Source organism: Acipenser ruthenus, chromosome 1 (assembly GCF_902713425.1).
Source record: "Acipenser ruthenus chromosome 1, fAciRut3.2 maternal haplotype, whole genome shotgun sequence".
Lineage (NCBI taxonomy): Eukaryota > Metazoa > Chordata > Actinopteri > Acipenseriformes > Acipenseridae > Acipenser > Acipenser ruthenus.
Window position 1 is genome coordinate 27439920 of NC_081189.1, and position 17708 is coordinate 27457627.

Below are 17708 nucleotides of genomic sequence, written 5' to 3' on the forward strand. Positions count from 1 at the left end.
GAAGGTTCAAATTAAAAATATATTTGGGACATACGGTATAGTAAAATAAATATAAATTAAATGTACTGTTAACCATATAGAAAAGCAAAATAGCACAGTGCATTCTCTTTTTCTTTCAACAGGTAGGATTCTGCCCATTCTGTAAAGCCAGTCGATATAGCCTACCTCATAGTACGCTGTTTGAATTCTATCTCAGAAACTGACCCTCAACAATGGGTTTGCAGCTATTTGATCACTATTTGAGACCTTTTGTCTTTTAAGAATGCTCAAAACTTTACCTATTACAAAAGCTTTTTTTATTAAATAGATTGCAGATATACAGTAGGCAGTGACAGATTACAAAAAAAAAACGTGTGCGCATATAACACTCGTCATTACAACCCCATAAACATGTTAAGAAAACCACTCAGGGGTCCCCGAGTGGAGCGCAGGATGAGTCATACAGCTTGGACGACACCAGCCCGCATCCGGGCTGTGCAAAGAGGCCGATCTTTGCTGGGGACCCCGAGGGGGCGTCACATTGGCTCTGATGCTCCCAGGGTGGAGGATGGGAAATCGGCAGGGATTCCTTCTCATCATCGCGCAACAGCGAACCCTACTGGCCAGACACCGAGCACATTCAGAGTGGATAAAAAGCAGGGCTGATCTCTGTTCTACTCTGCTCTGGATTGCTTGGCGTAAAAGCGATTCTGGCTTTAGGCTTGTGAGATCGGAGGACACTCACATGCCCTCAGAATATCTGTGCTGTGTGGGTACTCGTTGCGGTGAGGAGAAAAAACATAATACATTCCAAACTGGGGAAAAAATAAATAAAAATAATAATTGGTCAACAATTCAGTTTTAACTTCAGTTTTCGGGTATATTATTGTACTATCAACAATTTTAGTTGAGATAGTTGAAGAGATTCTGCACTGCTCAAATTTCAATTAAATTATTATAATACCAGTGTAACTGATATTTCCCTATAAAATCCTGTGCTTAATTCTCTGATTACAGGCTACTACTGATGTCAGTACTATTATGACAACAGATCGCATCGATATTTCTGATTACAGACGCGATCTGACGTCGGTTTCAAGTAGGCAATGCAGCGAATGCTTATTTGTTAAACAATATCCACTCGATTTACCATTCTGTCAGAGACTGAAAGGCAGAACTTCATAGTACAGCAGCAAAATGCCAGCACTATGAGGAAAACCATCTCTGATCTTGCCATCGATCTGGTACCGTGCCATGAAAATCTGAATTGATAAACTTAGAAATATGATGACAAACATGAAACTGCAGTTGAGCCTACCTGCAGACAAGTGGATTACTAACCACAGTACGTGAAAAAACGAAATCCACAAATTGAACACAAGCAGCGAAATTTTGGGCAAGTACTTCCTCCAATCTGCAAAACCATGGTAAATGAAACAATGCTACGGAAGAGATAGAGAGAGAAAGAAAACAACAACAATGGCACAGTCTGTGCTGCAGCACCACCTAAAAACGCTAAGTTAGAACCTCCAGAGCATTTTTTGGGCATAGTTATAACTAGGCTTGCTACAATTCAATTTTTATTTTTTGGCCAAATCGATGATTTATTTTAGAAAGAATTTACCAGGGTTTTTTTTCGATTCATATTTTTCAATTCAAGCAGAGAATGGGTGAAATTGACCTTTATGCTTTAAAAAAACAGACTTTTTATGCCATTGAAAAATGTCTCATTTAGCAACACCCCTTTATCATATTCAACATGCAACAAAACCATGGTTACCAACATTCTAACTATACCTTGTAAAGATAAAGATCCTACACAAATTAAAAAATTGGTTCAGAAAAATATAGCATAATACGCCCCCACGTGTGGCTACCACTGTTAAACAACATACCTGTATTTTTTTATTTTCATTGTTAACATCCTGGCAACATTTTACACTTATAGCTTTAAAGTCTGTTAAAAAGTTATTTTCAAAATGTCTGCACTAATCCACTGAGGTTGAGATCTGTCCTCTAAATCACTGCAGGAAGAGTGATTAAAAAAACATAACAACAAGTGCTCTGGCTTTTCTGTTCCGTACCACACCATGGATCGTTATTTCTGTGTTACCTTATTGACAATGTGGGCAATTATCAGTGCACTAGAGCAGACATTTTGAAAAGAGCTTTGAAACAGACTTTAAAGTTACAAGTGTAAAAAGTTGTTAGGATGTTAACAATGAAAATAGAAATGACAGGTACGTTATTTAAACAGTTGTAGCAGCACGTGGGGACATGTAACGCTATACTTCTCGGAACCCCTCTACTTAATCTATAAGGTTGTACTGCTATAATTGCAGCATTTTCTGCAACTGTGGAAGTGGTGAGTTAGTAAAAAAATGTTCTATCCAAAATCATAGTTTCAGAGGGGATAGAAATTACAGCTTCAGACCACTGCACTTCATGAATTTATCTCTTAGGTCCTATCCACACTACATAACTGAACTCGAGAACTGTACATAAAACAGTTTAAATAATCCAGCTCAAAGCGTTCACACTGAAGTACCGTTTCATGTTTAGTTTGGCTTAATGCGTCCACACACTATTAAAATAGTTTGGTTATAGTTCCTAGCAGCGCAATGAACAGTGGAAATGAATACGATAGTATCCCACCATGCATTGTATTTTATTTTAAAATAATGTGTTATGCTTCATATTAACAGAGGTTCATATTGCTAAAAAGAAATAAAACAAGTATTTTGGAAAAAAGTAAATGCGAACACATACACACGTAGAGCTTGAAGTTTTGGGGTTTTATTTTTAATCAGGTGATGTCCCTTTAAACAAATTGAGCTGATTCTGTTTTCATAATTAAACAATCTTTTTTTACCTTCATATCTTGCCTGAGCCTAATTCTGGTGCCCTTACATTTATTTCAAACAGAGCTGACAAATTACGTGAATTGTACATCCCCGATACTACTTTTAATTCCCATTTCATTTTTGCAGTTGCCTATAATTTAACATTGTGCTTTTGTTATTTTCCCAACTAGTTCAATAGAGAGATGTCCTGACAGATGATTTTTTTTTAAGCATAAAAATGAATACGTAGTGCAGAGTGTAAACTGACAGCAGCGTAAAGGAATATCTGCTAGAAAGTGTCCTGAGGGCTTCAGATGATTCTAAGGCATTTGCCAAGCACTCCCACCTTTCACTTCCAGAGCTCGGCAACTCTACAAAATCAACCCACCCTAACCCTAACCCTAACCCAACCCCAACCCTAACCTTAAGCAACCCAGCCCTAAAACCTAACCCTAACCCAATACCTAACCCTAAACCTAACCATTAAAAATCATCTGATGCCCTCAGGACACTTTCTAGTAGATATTCCTTTGTGCTGCACACTGACAGCAAGTCCTTCTGGCGCCTGCTCTGAGTATTTCGCCAAACGTACCACAGAGCATTTTGGGATATTGAAGGACACACAAAAAATGTAGTTTGGTATTACAGCATCCACACTTCTGAGAAATCTCACTATTTGATGTGATCTCGAGTACGGTATTACACGCTGCATAGTGTGGACGCTAACCGTATTTAGCACTTTTAAGCTGGTTTCAATGCAACTAATACAGTTTAAAGGCATAGTGTGGACAGGGCCTTAGGAGTCTTTTCTGAAATAGGCCTGTTGCTTGGCTAGTGTAAATTTGTGCTCCAACAGTTAGTAAGCATAGTAAACAAAAACAAAAAAATGATGTAGGCCGAATCAACTTTAGAATGATAGAGCACATAAAAATTTATTAAACAGGTAAGGTAAATATTCATGATGTAAAGTATCCTTTCCTATTTCTCAAAGCTGTTAATTGAAGTCCAACAGTCAAAAGTCAAAATATAATTGTGCATCAAATAATGCATGATTTTAGTAAACTATGACTTCAAAGGGATATCCACAATCAGAGCCCAAGAGTGCACATCACTGCTACATCAGGAGTGAATGTAATAACTGCAAAACAATGTATAAAAGGTTACAAAAATCTGTTATCAGAAAGCACTTAAAGCAGATGCTTCATATATGTATAGCAAGAGTTGCAGTCGCCCTTCTTTAGCAGCCATAAAAAAGCAAATTAAATCAATGATCTTTTGCTGCAATGAGTCAGGTGTTTGGATACTTTAAGATTCCCATTAGAAGCATATTATAGTGGTTGTAAGCATCTACACCCATTAATTACAAGCTTTTATCTAGCTGTTGTCATGAAAAGGTCTTCCCCCTCCCCAAATGGTCAGTTAGGTCCATGAAAATAAATGGGGAAGACTGTTCAATTTGTTACTGCAACTGTCACAAGTCCATTAGTGCTGAAGAATAAAATAACTTTTAATGAAAAAAAAAACTTTCATTAGAAGCAGTGGCTCCTTGTCTTGATTTTCAAACATGTTCAGTCAAGATCATAGTGAGTTAAGAATCTGACCGCTTCAAAAATATTTGTAGTACATTTTTCAGAGGATTACATTCAATGTATATTCAAAGGCATGATGTAATGAACCCCAATGTACATTGGGGATTCAGATAAAATAAAAGTGAAACTTCAACTGGGAGTGTTAATTTAAAACAAATACCTTTATGGGGAAGTGTGGCAAAGTGCCCCGCCCCTGTGTGCATTTGTGTGTTCTGTGTATGTATGTTGCGTGCGTGTGTTAATGTTGGTGTATAGATTGGTACACGGGATATAAACGGGTCTGTGTTTCACGTATATTTAAAAAGTGTAGATTTGTATTTAGGCACGAGGAGAGCACAAATCACTTCACGTGCTGGTTAAATGTAATATGTGAGCACGGGGTTGCACAGAATTAATTCACGTGCTGGGATTCAAGTGAATAATTAATTAGTAATTGAATCCCAGCACAACAGTATATATAGAGACACGTAGCATGCAGTCGGGGTTAGGTGTTCGGTGAGTGGAGAACGGGATTGGAGACGGAGGTAACTGTGTATCGTAAAAGTGAATAGTAGTGAAATCTGCTCACCGTGTTTGTTTGTCTGTGTAGTCCGTTTTGTTTGTCTTTTTATTTTGGCGTGTAGTGCCGTGTCCTGTGTTTTTGTTGTGTTTAAAACCTTTTATTTTCTGTTTATTAAATGCTGAGCGCGATCACGCGCCCAGCTTATACCAAACCACATCTCTCTGTTTATTTATTTCCTGCATCCGGTCTGACGCCACCCACTCCGGCCGTCTTTGTGACAGGAAGTCATGACATAATTTGTCTACCTCTTCTGGCTTCATCTCTCCTATGCTAACCCAGTGAGGAAACACTACCACAGTTTGGGGATGGTACATCCCTGTAAAGAATAGCGAGGTGTGCAAGCGGGACCTCCATGCATTAGGGAGTAGCGCACACTGCTTTTACGACACCTTTTATTTTATAGTTTTCCAGACCTTTTTAAATGAAAACTGACAGTATGTTTCCCTTTCTGCATTTAATTTGTTTAAAGGCTATTTAAGAATCAATCTGCAAATAGTTTGTCTGCCGCCCACTTATCCAGTATTAGTCTGGATTGATTTTTTCCTCTTTAGTATCCTTTTAGTGCCATAGGCAATTCTGATTTATAGAAATCCCTGGGTGTAGCAGACATGGTCTGCTCTCTGGACGTTCTTACTGAGGCCAATTTCTGTCCAGCATATGGCTGATAGTGGAGGATATGCCATCATTTCTAAATCCTTGACCCAAATGATTGATTTAAGGGAGACATGTGTTCCATAAAAAAACTGAGCCAAGAACATATACCACACTGACAAGAATAAAGAGGAAATGTACTCTAGGGCTTTCAGATGCCAGTATTCATGTGCTGAACATCTGGCTGAGAGAAGTCAAGAAGGCCAGCACATTAGTGTATTACTCAGGACACTGGTTGAACACAGCAATCTGCTGTCCCTCCTGACCTTTCTGATGCACAGCGTATACTTATTGGCGTTAGTGGGTTGATTATATTAGACAACCCAGTTTTATTTTCCTCTACATACATACTTGAATGTTGTTATACCATATATTCCTTTGCACACACACACACATATACAGTATATATAATATATACATACAGTGCCTTGCATAAGTATCACCCCCCTTGGACTTTTCCACATTTTGTAGTGTTACAACCTGGAATTAAAATTGATTTAATTAGGTTTTTTTGTCACTGATCTACACAAAATAGTCCATAATGTCGAAGTGGGGAAAAAAATCTACATATTTTTCAAAATTATTTACAAATAAAAAACTGAAATGTCTTGATTGTATAAGTATTCATCCCCTTTGCTGTGACACCCCTAAATAAGCTCTGGTGCAACCAATTGCCTTCAGAAGTTACATCATTAGTTGAATGGAGTCCACCTGTGTGCAATTAAAGTGACACATGATCTCAGATTAAATACACCTGTTTCTGGAAGGCCCCAGAGTTTGTTAGAGAGCATATCTAAACAAACAGCATCATGAAGACCAAGGAGCTATCAAAACAAGTCCGGGATAAAGTTCTGGAGAAGCACCAATCAGGGTTGGGTTATAAAAAAATATCCCAAACTTTGAACATCCCCTGGAGCACCGTTAAATCCATTATTAAAAAATGGAAAGAATATGGCACAACCACGACTCTGCCTAGAGAAGGCCGTCCACCAAAACTCAGTGACCAGTGAGTAGCTTCTTTCTGGAGCCAGAATGGTCGCCAGCCACAACTCCACAAAGTCCCAATGCACTTATGTTCCGGTTGCTCACATACACTTCCTCTCTCTCTCTCTCTATATATATATATATATTCACCATCAACTAGTTTGTATGGTGTCCATAGTCCCTCATGACAGTTACTGCAGTTTCTCTTGCTCTTATCTTTCCAAATAGCTGTAATATGGAGGCACGTTTTAGATTAATATCTATGACCATTTTTGGACACCAAACTCTTTTGCAGATGGAAAAGCATGTCTTAGCAGAATAATATGATCATCCTCTTTGCAGATGGCAGCTGAATGGCTTCCTCCCCAGTTCACTGGCTGGGAATCATGTGGCATCATGGTGTGCGTATGTGTGTGGGGGTGTTGTAACTCCACTGAACTGCAAAGAAGATAAGGAAATAACCCTACAGAGACCTGTGATGACATCTAGACCGCTAATTGGTCAAGAATTGATCCTACACAAGCATGCCACTGGCATCATTTGGCCATTACATATGATCCTCTCTGGATCTATTGGACAGGAATGTAAATCCAGGGATTCCAAGCTGACTGGAATCAGTTCTGTGAGTATACTATTGATTGAACTTTTAGGGAAATGTACATAAACACATGTAAAAATCATATATATATTTTTTTATATAATCTGATGATTCTTGGGATAGGTGTCAACTGCTTTTAATAACATTTATGGGACTGCAATTACAAATGTAATGTAGTTGCTATGTTATTGAACATGCACTTACACTCTAAATAATACCATTTGTAATAAGGTAAGTATGAATGCAAATGTAGTGTTTCCTTATTGCTTCAAAACAATAGCAAGTATCCTTACTTCTATATCAAAGAATCAAAAGTTTGTTGAATATAACAAGTAATATGAAGTATGTGACTTTGAAAACTGCATCGTTCAGATTTGTTGTAGTCATTATGCTAATAAGTGAGATGAAGTAAGGTTTGGCCTACAGTGGTACGTACGGGTCCATGGAATCTGCCATTTCCAGAAATTTAAGCAGATTTAATTTAGGAAAAATGTGATTCAGTGATGTGATTCTTTTGCCCTGAGAGGAAACACCTGTAGGAGGAGCTGTGGCATTAAATGGGCCTGGCTCCGAAGTATTCCAGGGCACCTGAACGGAATAAATAAGCACACCTAGAGAGACAAATAGAGAAATTCTCCATCGTTCTGCTGGGTGCTCAGGGAGTGACCTCGGGTTGCCATTTAACAGACATCTACATTTATTCAGAGGCTTTCTTCTTGGCACAATTTATTGCCCAGGATGGAGGCCCAGGTTAGTGTCTCGTCCTTGAAGATTGTGAGAATGCTGACATCTTTTATGTGCACATAAGGAACAAGGTTGTCTTCTTGCTTTTATAAATCAGCAGCTTTTTTGAATTAAATACGATGGCCTTTGCCTATTGCAGACTCAGCTTCATAAATCACAGCAAAGCCATGATAAAAGCTTCATATTCACTAGTCATTGAAAACATTATCGTTTTACTTCTTAATTAATTTATATATATATATATATATATATATATATATATATATATATGCACACATACTGAATTAAAAATGTTTTGTGTATATGCTACACATAATTTAAACATTTAGACACACTTCCACTGCATGTTACATTCACAAACATAAAGACACGCTTGTTTTTTCAGGATATTGGTTGATCCCAATGAAAACCTTTTCGTAGTTAAGTCACCTTTTTTTTTTTAATAACTACAGAGACATCTGTATCTACAGTATACCGAATATGGTCCAGTTGCGTTGTTCTATTATACTGTACTGTACCACAGTCATAATTAGTATATTTATAGATTAAATAAACATCAGTTCACTAGTCATGTATGAACATATTTTCATTAATCACCAGCACTGTAATATAACTACTGTACTCGCCACAACCCACACAGTGCATCCAAGCCAATGCGGAGTTGCTGCTTAGCTCCTCTCTGCTTGATTGATGGGGTGAGACACAGATACAGAACTGACTGAGTACAGTAACAGCACTAATGGTAATTCATCGTACAGCTATGAACTTGGCTAACTGTACTGCCAACATGGGGGACTTATGACTTTTTATTCGCACAAACTCAATATGCTAATTTACACGATGATTCTTCAGGGAGTAAATTAAATTGTTTTGACCCTAATTTTATTAAATCAAACATACATAGCCAATGGAATGCATTAATAAATTAGTGAGATTTGTAAAATGTGCTTTATGGAGTCATAACTGAATAGCCTACTTCCAAATTATGTACTGTATATAATTCCTTCAGTATTGTCAATATTTTGCAATGTTGTTTAAAATCCTATATCTTAAAACATACAAAATGACACTAGATAAGTTTGGCAAAACTACACATATATGTATATCTGTTTGCCATTAATGAAAAGCAAGGAAGTTCTAAAGGCAAATTCATATTTGGTAAATTTGATAATTGAGGTATAAAATTATACATAATTTTATTCAATTTTACATTTAACAGCAGTGAATGATTATGACATTCATGTTTTTTCTGTTAAAGATTATTTGCAAAATGAATATGAAATGTCTCATATGATGTGTAGCAGAGATCATTTAAGTATGCTGGATGTGTATTCCAGCAAGCCACGCCTCAATCTATGATATTGATTCTTCAGTAAGATCAGATAATAAATTAAAGCCATGGGTTAATCTGGTCTCCATTTCTTATATTCATGAGAGTTTCCCTCCATTATTAGAACATTTATATGTATGACTAATGTCACAAAGATTAAAAAGAGTCTGAGTGCACAGTCTAAAGCTTGCCTTGATGAAGCAGTCAGAATTGAATAAGTCATCTAGAGTCAGACGCAAAGAAATAAGACAGCAATCCAACACAATATGCCACCAACAATAGGGTTTTTTCTATTATGCCATTGTAAGTGTAAGTACATTGGGAAAGGAGTGTCTAGTGGCTGTCAGATTCCCAATCACCTGGCAGTAGTGAGGTTGCTGAGAGTATTTCATACTTCAGGTACGAGTCACATTCACTGCCTTGACAGCTGGTTATAACTCATAAAGCTGCCCACACTTATCCAACATGGAAATATTGAGAAAACATGCTTGGATGACAATCCTAAAGGAAATGAGAGTCAAGACAAGACATGGCTGTTGTGGTGAGTAAGCCAATGAAGAGAACAGAAATGTCAAAGGGTAATTGCATGCATAACTATGTATAAAAGAACAACATCTTCTGTAATTCATGTTTGTTAAAATATTCTGCATATATTTGAAAAAGGTGTGATTATCTATTCATGGTTACCAAGACATTTAGTAAGGAAGGGTTATGATGGAGTATTTATATCTCCCTTTTTGTTGCTTGGCATATCTACATGTTCTCTTGTCTTGTTTCTGAAATATTAGATTTATCCAGTGTGGTTATCCTATTTATGTTGGCAAACTTAAAATAAGGTTGTATTGTGAAGGCTGAATAAGAACATAATTACATATCCCACTCAATTTCCAACTCTCAATGGACATCATATCTATCTATCTGTCTATCTATCTATCATTAGAGACATGGGAGTTGGAGTTGAAACGCCGGCACAGGCGCGCAGGATATATTAACCACAAAACAGAAAGTAAACAAACGGGTCATGTGATGCTACCAACGATGGTAAATCACAGAGGACACATAGAGAAGACTGTACAAAAGGCAAAATAAAACATAGTACAAAAACTACAAATAAAAGGTGCCACACAGGGCGAGCGCTAGCCTTACTGAACGAGGCGTCCCACTCCAGGAACCTGCTACACTACGTAACCCTCGCTATACATTACTTGGGATCAATATCCCCTAAACTAACCTACTAATGAGCCGGCATTCTTACAACGACGCCACCTGTTGCTTCATACAGCCTTGGCTGGGCATTGCCTTCACAAGTACTGTGTTGCAGTCTGTAAACAATCATTTGATCAAACATAACTCCAAAAAGCACACAAAACAAACCTGTTTCCACATACAAATTATACCAACACTAATTTCCCCCAGTGCAGGGCAATCACCCTGCTACAGGTATGTTTAAAAGAAAACAGTAAAGAAATGAAAAAGGCAAGAATATACACTTACATGCTGAATACATGGGTGGGGGGGTGTCATCAGCACAGCAGTCTTTGAGCTATACATCCTCCATTGCAATTTGTTGGAGAGCTGGTCTCAGTAAATTCCTACACACATTATTTAAAAGTTCATATTAGGTTTATTTGGGGATTCAAGATTGTTCACTATGTCTATGTGCATACTGTACAGTATTTAGAACTGCCATTATTTGACAGCTGTGGATATTACATGATCCATACTAATTTGTGCTTGAAAATGACCTGAATCAAAACAGAAAATCCCAGCCTGGTAGAGTCATGTCTCTTATTTTTTTGGATGCACTGTGTGAGGTTGCCGAACACTGGCAGTAATGGTGAGCAGAAAGCAAGGCAAGAAGATGGAAGGTGAAATATTTGAACTTTTATTATCAGAACAACAAAAAAACAAGGATAAAATGTAGAAAAATAAACAGAGCTCCTCAAAAGTAAAAATAAAATAATAATAATAATAATAATTAATAGTCAGTACAGGGTTACACTCATCTTTAACAGAGGATTAGCTTGCCTCTAGCAACATGCCGCTTCTGTACATGTGCAGTGCACTTCCCACAGCTGTGGTCGTGTTTGTCTCTGTCCCAAAATGTCTTTACATTTGTTATCACTTTCACTGTCACTATCACTAACCTCATTGTGATCAGACTAAGTTTCATCACTGTCTTGGTCTGGCACATTTTCATGTCTAGATTCATCTGCCGATAATTCCTGAAAGTACTGCAAGACTTGTGTTGGTCTATTCATTTTCACGAGACAATAAGTATTTTTACAGTTGTTGATAAATCAATACATCTGAAAGTTTCCTGTTGCAGCTATTCAAAATAAACCTGAAGCTTTCAAAGTCAGCAGCTCGATCATGTGAACAATCTCATGTGCACTAAGCCAAACCCACTGTCAAAATGACAGCTTCTATGTATAATGTATTATATCTCCATAAGTTTCTGCAACCCTGGGTCTGCTGATGCTTTGAGATGTTTAATACATATATTTAGGAAAAGTTAAAATAAGTACTGGCGCCTAGCTGCCAAATCAGTGGAGAAAAATGCATCTAAAAACTGTGATAGCTCAAAATGGCTGCCCCGATAGTTAGTTTTAAAACACCATCCCTTCTACAATATTCTTCGAACAAAAGTGTACACCCTTTCATTAAAAGAATATGAGCATTTCGCCATGTTTACACAGATTACTAAACTTTTTCTTTTTCTTTTACAGGTCTCCCGGCAACAACACCAATACCCCCTCCTACCAGTAAGTACACTGATTTACATACATTTGCAGTACATTACATTTGGTTTAAATTTACAATTACAAATTAAAAGTACAGCAGTTAACGTTTTGTTCCAGTCCTTGTAACACTATTCAGTCCTTCTTAAACAGTGCAATGTTAAACACACTACGATGAAACGGCAATGTTAGCTCTTGTGGTTTTTGGTGAGGGATGGAATTAACTACTCCCTCTACTGAGACTATATCTTCACTTATGTCCACTAAGTACCATGTCTCAGTTTGGTTAACATCCCCAGAAACTTGTTTAGTTACTTTAGGCTGAAGATCCAAGAATCTTGACGACTGGCAAGAATGTTCGATGAAAACAGAGTTTATGCATTCGTAGATGTTTTCACCAGTGTGAGTAATTATACTTCAAGACTGACCTTGGTGGCTGCTGTAAAACAGTCTAATTATTGCATTCTTAGAGTGACTGTAATTAATGTAATCTCAGAACAACTTGGGTATTAATATTTCAGGTTGCATATTGTCTGTGGCATTTGCTGTGCAAGCTGCCAACTAAATGTACAGGCTGTGCTATAATTTAACGTTAATCTTCTAATACTGTACTTTTAAAGAGGCAACCTTTAATAAATCGCTGTTGTAAAACCATAGGTTTAATTTCTAGTCTGTCTGGAACTGATAACTGCAGTCGCCTTACAGAAGATTAAGGAGACTAATTACCTGAAGCCTAATTATAATTGGCATTAGGTAGAGCAAAACAGGCATTTAATGCAGATATACAGTGGTTACAATATTTTGTATGCATTATTTCATCAATGTGCTTGTATTATGTATGAACTGTGTATAGTTCTCCAAAGGTTAATAGTTGTTAAATGTTGCTGTGAAGTCCTTGTTACTCTCCTAGTTCAAACACACATCCCTTCTGTGACTCATCATATGAAGCCCTTGAGGCACTGCCTCACCTAGAATTTAAACAGGTCTTATCTGGAATTTACCAAAACTTAATCTACAGAATAAAGATAAAAATATATATTGTGTGACTATTTTGAAATACACATACAAATTGTAATAAGCACTTTAAATGGTTTCAAGTAATTAGATTTCCCAGAAACCAGATCCCATGCAATCAGATCAGGTTCTGCATATCAGGTAATTTTGAGAGTGGTTATTTTTGAATACCACTGTTTTTAATGGAGATACAGTATGCCTTTTATATTTTTTAAACATCATTCTCTGATAGGAACAGTTAAAACATTTTGAATTAAAAGTAGCTGAGGAAAAGCAAATACATTTATATACAATCATTTAATATCAACTGGTTGGAGCCAATTTCCATTTGAGCTACACTTTGTAAACCTTCTTTACTTGTCTTGAGTTTTGATACTCACTTTTTTAACAGCATTCTTGGTCTTGTTATCACTTGCTTGACTCAGTAACTTGCATCAGATCCGATGCTTGCTTGAACGGTATTTTATTTGCAGATGCAGATTAGGCTAATGATTACAGACTTGCAACCTCTTACGCCTTTCTTTCCTGATGCCACTTCATGTGGTAACGGTCAATTTCTATGGTTTTGTCAAAGTGCCTCCGGGCAAATGATGCGAGTTCGTCAGACACAGAAATTAAAAGTGTACCAAGAAAATCCGCTGTACAAAGCTATAGACTGAAGTTCATCCATAACTTTAAAATCTCTCAATGGTAGACTATGTAGTACCTCTAAAGAAACATTATTTTGACTACTGTAGTGTTGTGTAGATTGTGTAACCATCCTCTGATGTCATTATGACACTTCAAATGAATGGCTTGCCATGGTTTAAATATCTAACCATATAAACATGGCAGGTTTCACAGCCATTGGAAATGAGCAATCTGGTTTGTATTATTAAATTAGACAAATTCACTCCTCAACCATTTTTAAATTAAATATCTGTTAATACGAGGGATATAATTATAGGGCTTTTTTTTATAGCTATGTTATATTTTAGACATGGTGTGGATATGGTCAACCCTCTCAATTTTAATCAAGCCTAGAGGCTACTTTTGGCAATTTATAATGATTTGATTCTTTAAGAACATTTATTAAAGTACAAAGTCCTGTAGATGCAATATTAAAAAGTATTGACTTTCATAAAACAAAAATCCCTTGGAGTCCTGGAGTGACTGTTTAATGTTATCTTCCATTGGCTGATAATGTTATTGCATTGTGTCCATCATCTTTTTGCCCTAAGGATGAACATTTAGCTAGCACTCACAGTTATTTTTTACTGTTCTTGTTGGAGCTCAAATTGTTAATAAATATATATAAATGTTTTTACAATTGGTTGGTAAGAAAGTGCTGTACCTGGAAAAAAATAAACAAATAAATAACATCCTGTGCTGTATTGTTTGTTGCATTCATCCACATGCCTACAGCCAAACAATACATAGATAACTGAAGAAAATGCTCGCCAACAGCAGACAGACACTTTGGCTTGGAACCACACCATCCAGGTCAGTATCACTCCATTAATGAAGCCATGTATATAAATGGATGTGCAGGGCAGAGAAGCTACAATCTATGAGCACAGCATGTTTGTGAATAGCTGGAGGCATTTCTGGTAAATAAATAAATAAATAAATAAATAAATAAAATTGTTATTGCAGGTAGTTTATTGGTATATATTTGAGCGAATCTGCCTAAATAGTGTATTTATGAAAAAAAAGAGAGACTGGGTGGGGTACAGTGGGTAAGAATTCACTACCTTCAACATTTAGCAATGCTTGTTGGAAGGCAGTGTATATTATAGTAAAATATGAATAAATAAATTGCCTAGAATATATTTGCTTATTAATTATATATATTATTATGTAACAAACCAGGGTAAGTTTGCCATCTGCAGGACCTTTTCACACTGTCGTCTTCTAAAAGGAACAGCACAGAACCACAGGTAGGTTTTTGAGAGGTTGGGCCTGAATATTTAGTATATCAAAACACTGTACCTTCTTTTAGGGTTTCCTCACAGGCATTAGCCTTCACACAACCAGACTCTCCATGTGCTGCCCTGCTTATATACACCTGCCTAAATTACTAGCAGGTGTCGCTAATTAAATTAATTAAACAATTAACCAATTAAACCTGTGGCTGTGCAAAAATGCCACAAAACCCACATTTTCACATGTGTTTGGCAGGGATATGAATTAAAACCATCCCTGCTAACCACCACCAGCATGTAAACCCCAACACTTAAATATATATATATATATATATATATATATATATATATATATATATATATATATATATATATATATATACACACAGTGCCTTGCAAAAGTATTCAGACCCCTGACCAATTCTCTCATATTACTGAATTACAAATGGTGTATATATATATATATATATATATATATATATATATATATATATATATATATATATATATATAGAAGGTACAGTATACAATTACAGAAAAGGGTTCTAAAACTATAACTTGCGACTGTACAAATGCAACATAATTCTTCAGAACATCTGGTTTGTTCAGAGTGCTTCAAACTGCCCTGGGGTCAGTGCAGAACAATAATCAGAGAAGGCAACAGAATAGTTCTCAGAGTTTAAAGCATAATTCTTTGACATGTGTTAAACTGTTGCATTTGAAACCCTGGAGTGACATTATGTTTCATGACAACCTGCCATTAAAATGTTGTGAATGTCATATTGATTGGAAGGAAAGATATTGGAAGTTGGCTTTCTCATGAAAGAAAACTTAAATAAAAATTGAGTTCATACTTTACCTGTACAGTGTCAGAGTAAAGAATATCTGTCTTCATGACACCTGTCTCAGTGAGGTAGATCATGTCATGTCTTTTGTGTAACAATTTACAGTACATACTTGAGTTTTAAAGGGCTGTGATTTTTAAAGACAGTTTAGGATGCAGCATATCCAATAAAAAGGAATATTAAAAATAGAACACGGAACCAGAATGTTCTAAAAAAACAAACAAAGAGACTACCAGCACGTAGCTGCAATCCTAGCCTTCATCAGGGTGATGTTGTACATATGTCTGAAAATATATTCAAGAGAGAGAGAAAAAAGAGTATCAGTTACTACTACTGGGAAAGAGAATTGTGAAGAAAAAAGAAAATGTTTGATATTTAGAGAACAATGCTTTTGTCTGTATAGGAAAATATAATTCATGTTTTTATGATTCTTTCCACTTTTGTACAGTAGTCCCCTGTATCAAAATGATTTAAGTTAAGAGAAGGGTTAAAATACAGAAATTCATAAACCAAAATGAAATTAAATTCACACATCATAAACATTTGCTGTTTTTCTTTTCCCTAAACCCCGCTATTGAGTAGATTAACTTCTGATCAGGGTGGTTTCACCATCTACTTCTGGAAAGCCTACATAATTATCACCATCAACCCGGTCACTGACAACTACGCTTTGATCATCAATGGTGCAATTTCCATGGAAAAAGAAAAATAATTCTCACCTTTTTATTACTCTATTTTGGGTTGTGTGTGTTTTCATGTAGTTTTATGTTAACCCGAGAAATTTTCATTCCAAATGCAAATAACTAAAAACTACTGGGGGTATATTTAAATGTTGGTGTTAGAGTTCCAATTTGGCCTTGCGCGACTAACTGACATCACTGTCTTCTGTGGGCCAGAGAACATCTGAGGTGGCGGCAGAGAAAGTGGTGGAGTGTTTTATTCACCGATGAATGCCGTTTTGCCCTTGACAGACCTGACGGAAGCCAACGTGTGTGGAGACATCGTGGTGAGCGTTATGCTGAATGTTGACAGGAGACAACCGCGACTAGCCAACGTTCGCCAGCAGGAAGAGTGGCGGAACATCCCACAGCAGTCTATCCAGAGGCTGATCAGGTCTATGAGTCAACTCTGCCAAGACTGTGTTAATGTTCAGGGAGGTCATACCCGATACTAACATTGTAATGTTTTCATTTTGACAGTGTGTCACGTTTCATACTGAAAACTTGATCTGTATTTTTGTTCACATTTTCTGTGATTTTGTTTGACATCTCTGTTTAAATTATTTGATTAAATCCATAAGCCGAAGTGTTGCATTTCTTTTGTGCATCAGTATATATTTTGCGATTGATAATTAATGGGATAATCTTACATCAATTTCCAAACTGCTGAATTTGACGATACACACACGTTGTCCTTCTCATAGGGGATGAATCTGATCACGCTCTGTTCACCCATCCTACTACTACGACTATGACTACGACTACTAATAATAATATATACCTGAATCTGAATTCTACAGGGGCAGTGGACTTTCTGCAACTGTCTTGCAGCAAGCTAACGTTAAGCCCGTCTTTTTGAATAAATTTGTGGAACCAACAATTTTTTTTCTTTTTCATGTTTTCATTCTTTTCAAACAAATCTTCCTCAATGAATTAGGGATTTTACTTAAACTGTCAGTGAACAAAATAGCCCGCAGACATAATAAAGCCACTGGCAATGAATTCCCAGCTATGCTAATTTAATACACAGGGGTATACAAACTTGACTTTGTTGTCCTTTGTTGTACTACTTAAGGCTAGTGTGCAGTGTATTGCATCTTACAGCTAAGGGACAGAAAAGTCTAAGATAATATTTATTTATTTATTTATTGCAAAGCTTTGCCTGCATTTTTGTTATTTGTAGTACCTTCAATATTTTATTATTA

General features: G+C 36.6%; 1 long non-coding RNA gene across 1 annotated transcript; it reads left to right on the forward strand.

Moving 5' to 3' along the window:
* The first annotated feature begins 9710 nt into the window (after positions 1-9710).
* On the forward strand, positions 9711-17183 carry LOC131740218 (uncharacterized). The gene is made up of 4 exons (XR_009330851.1): positions 9711-9821; positions 12010-12045; positions 14440-14517; positions 16756-17183. It is a non-coding gene; the product is annotated as an uncharacterized LOC131740218 (long non-coding RNA).
* Positions 17184-17708: the final 525 nt, after the last annotated feature.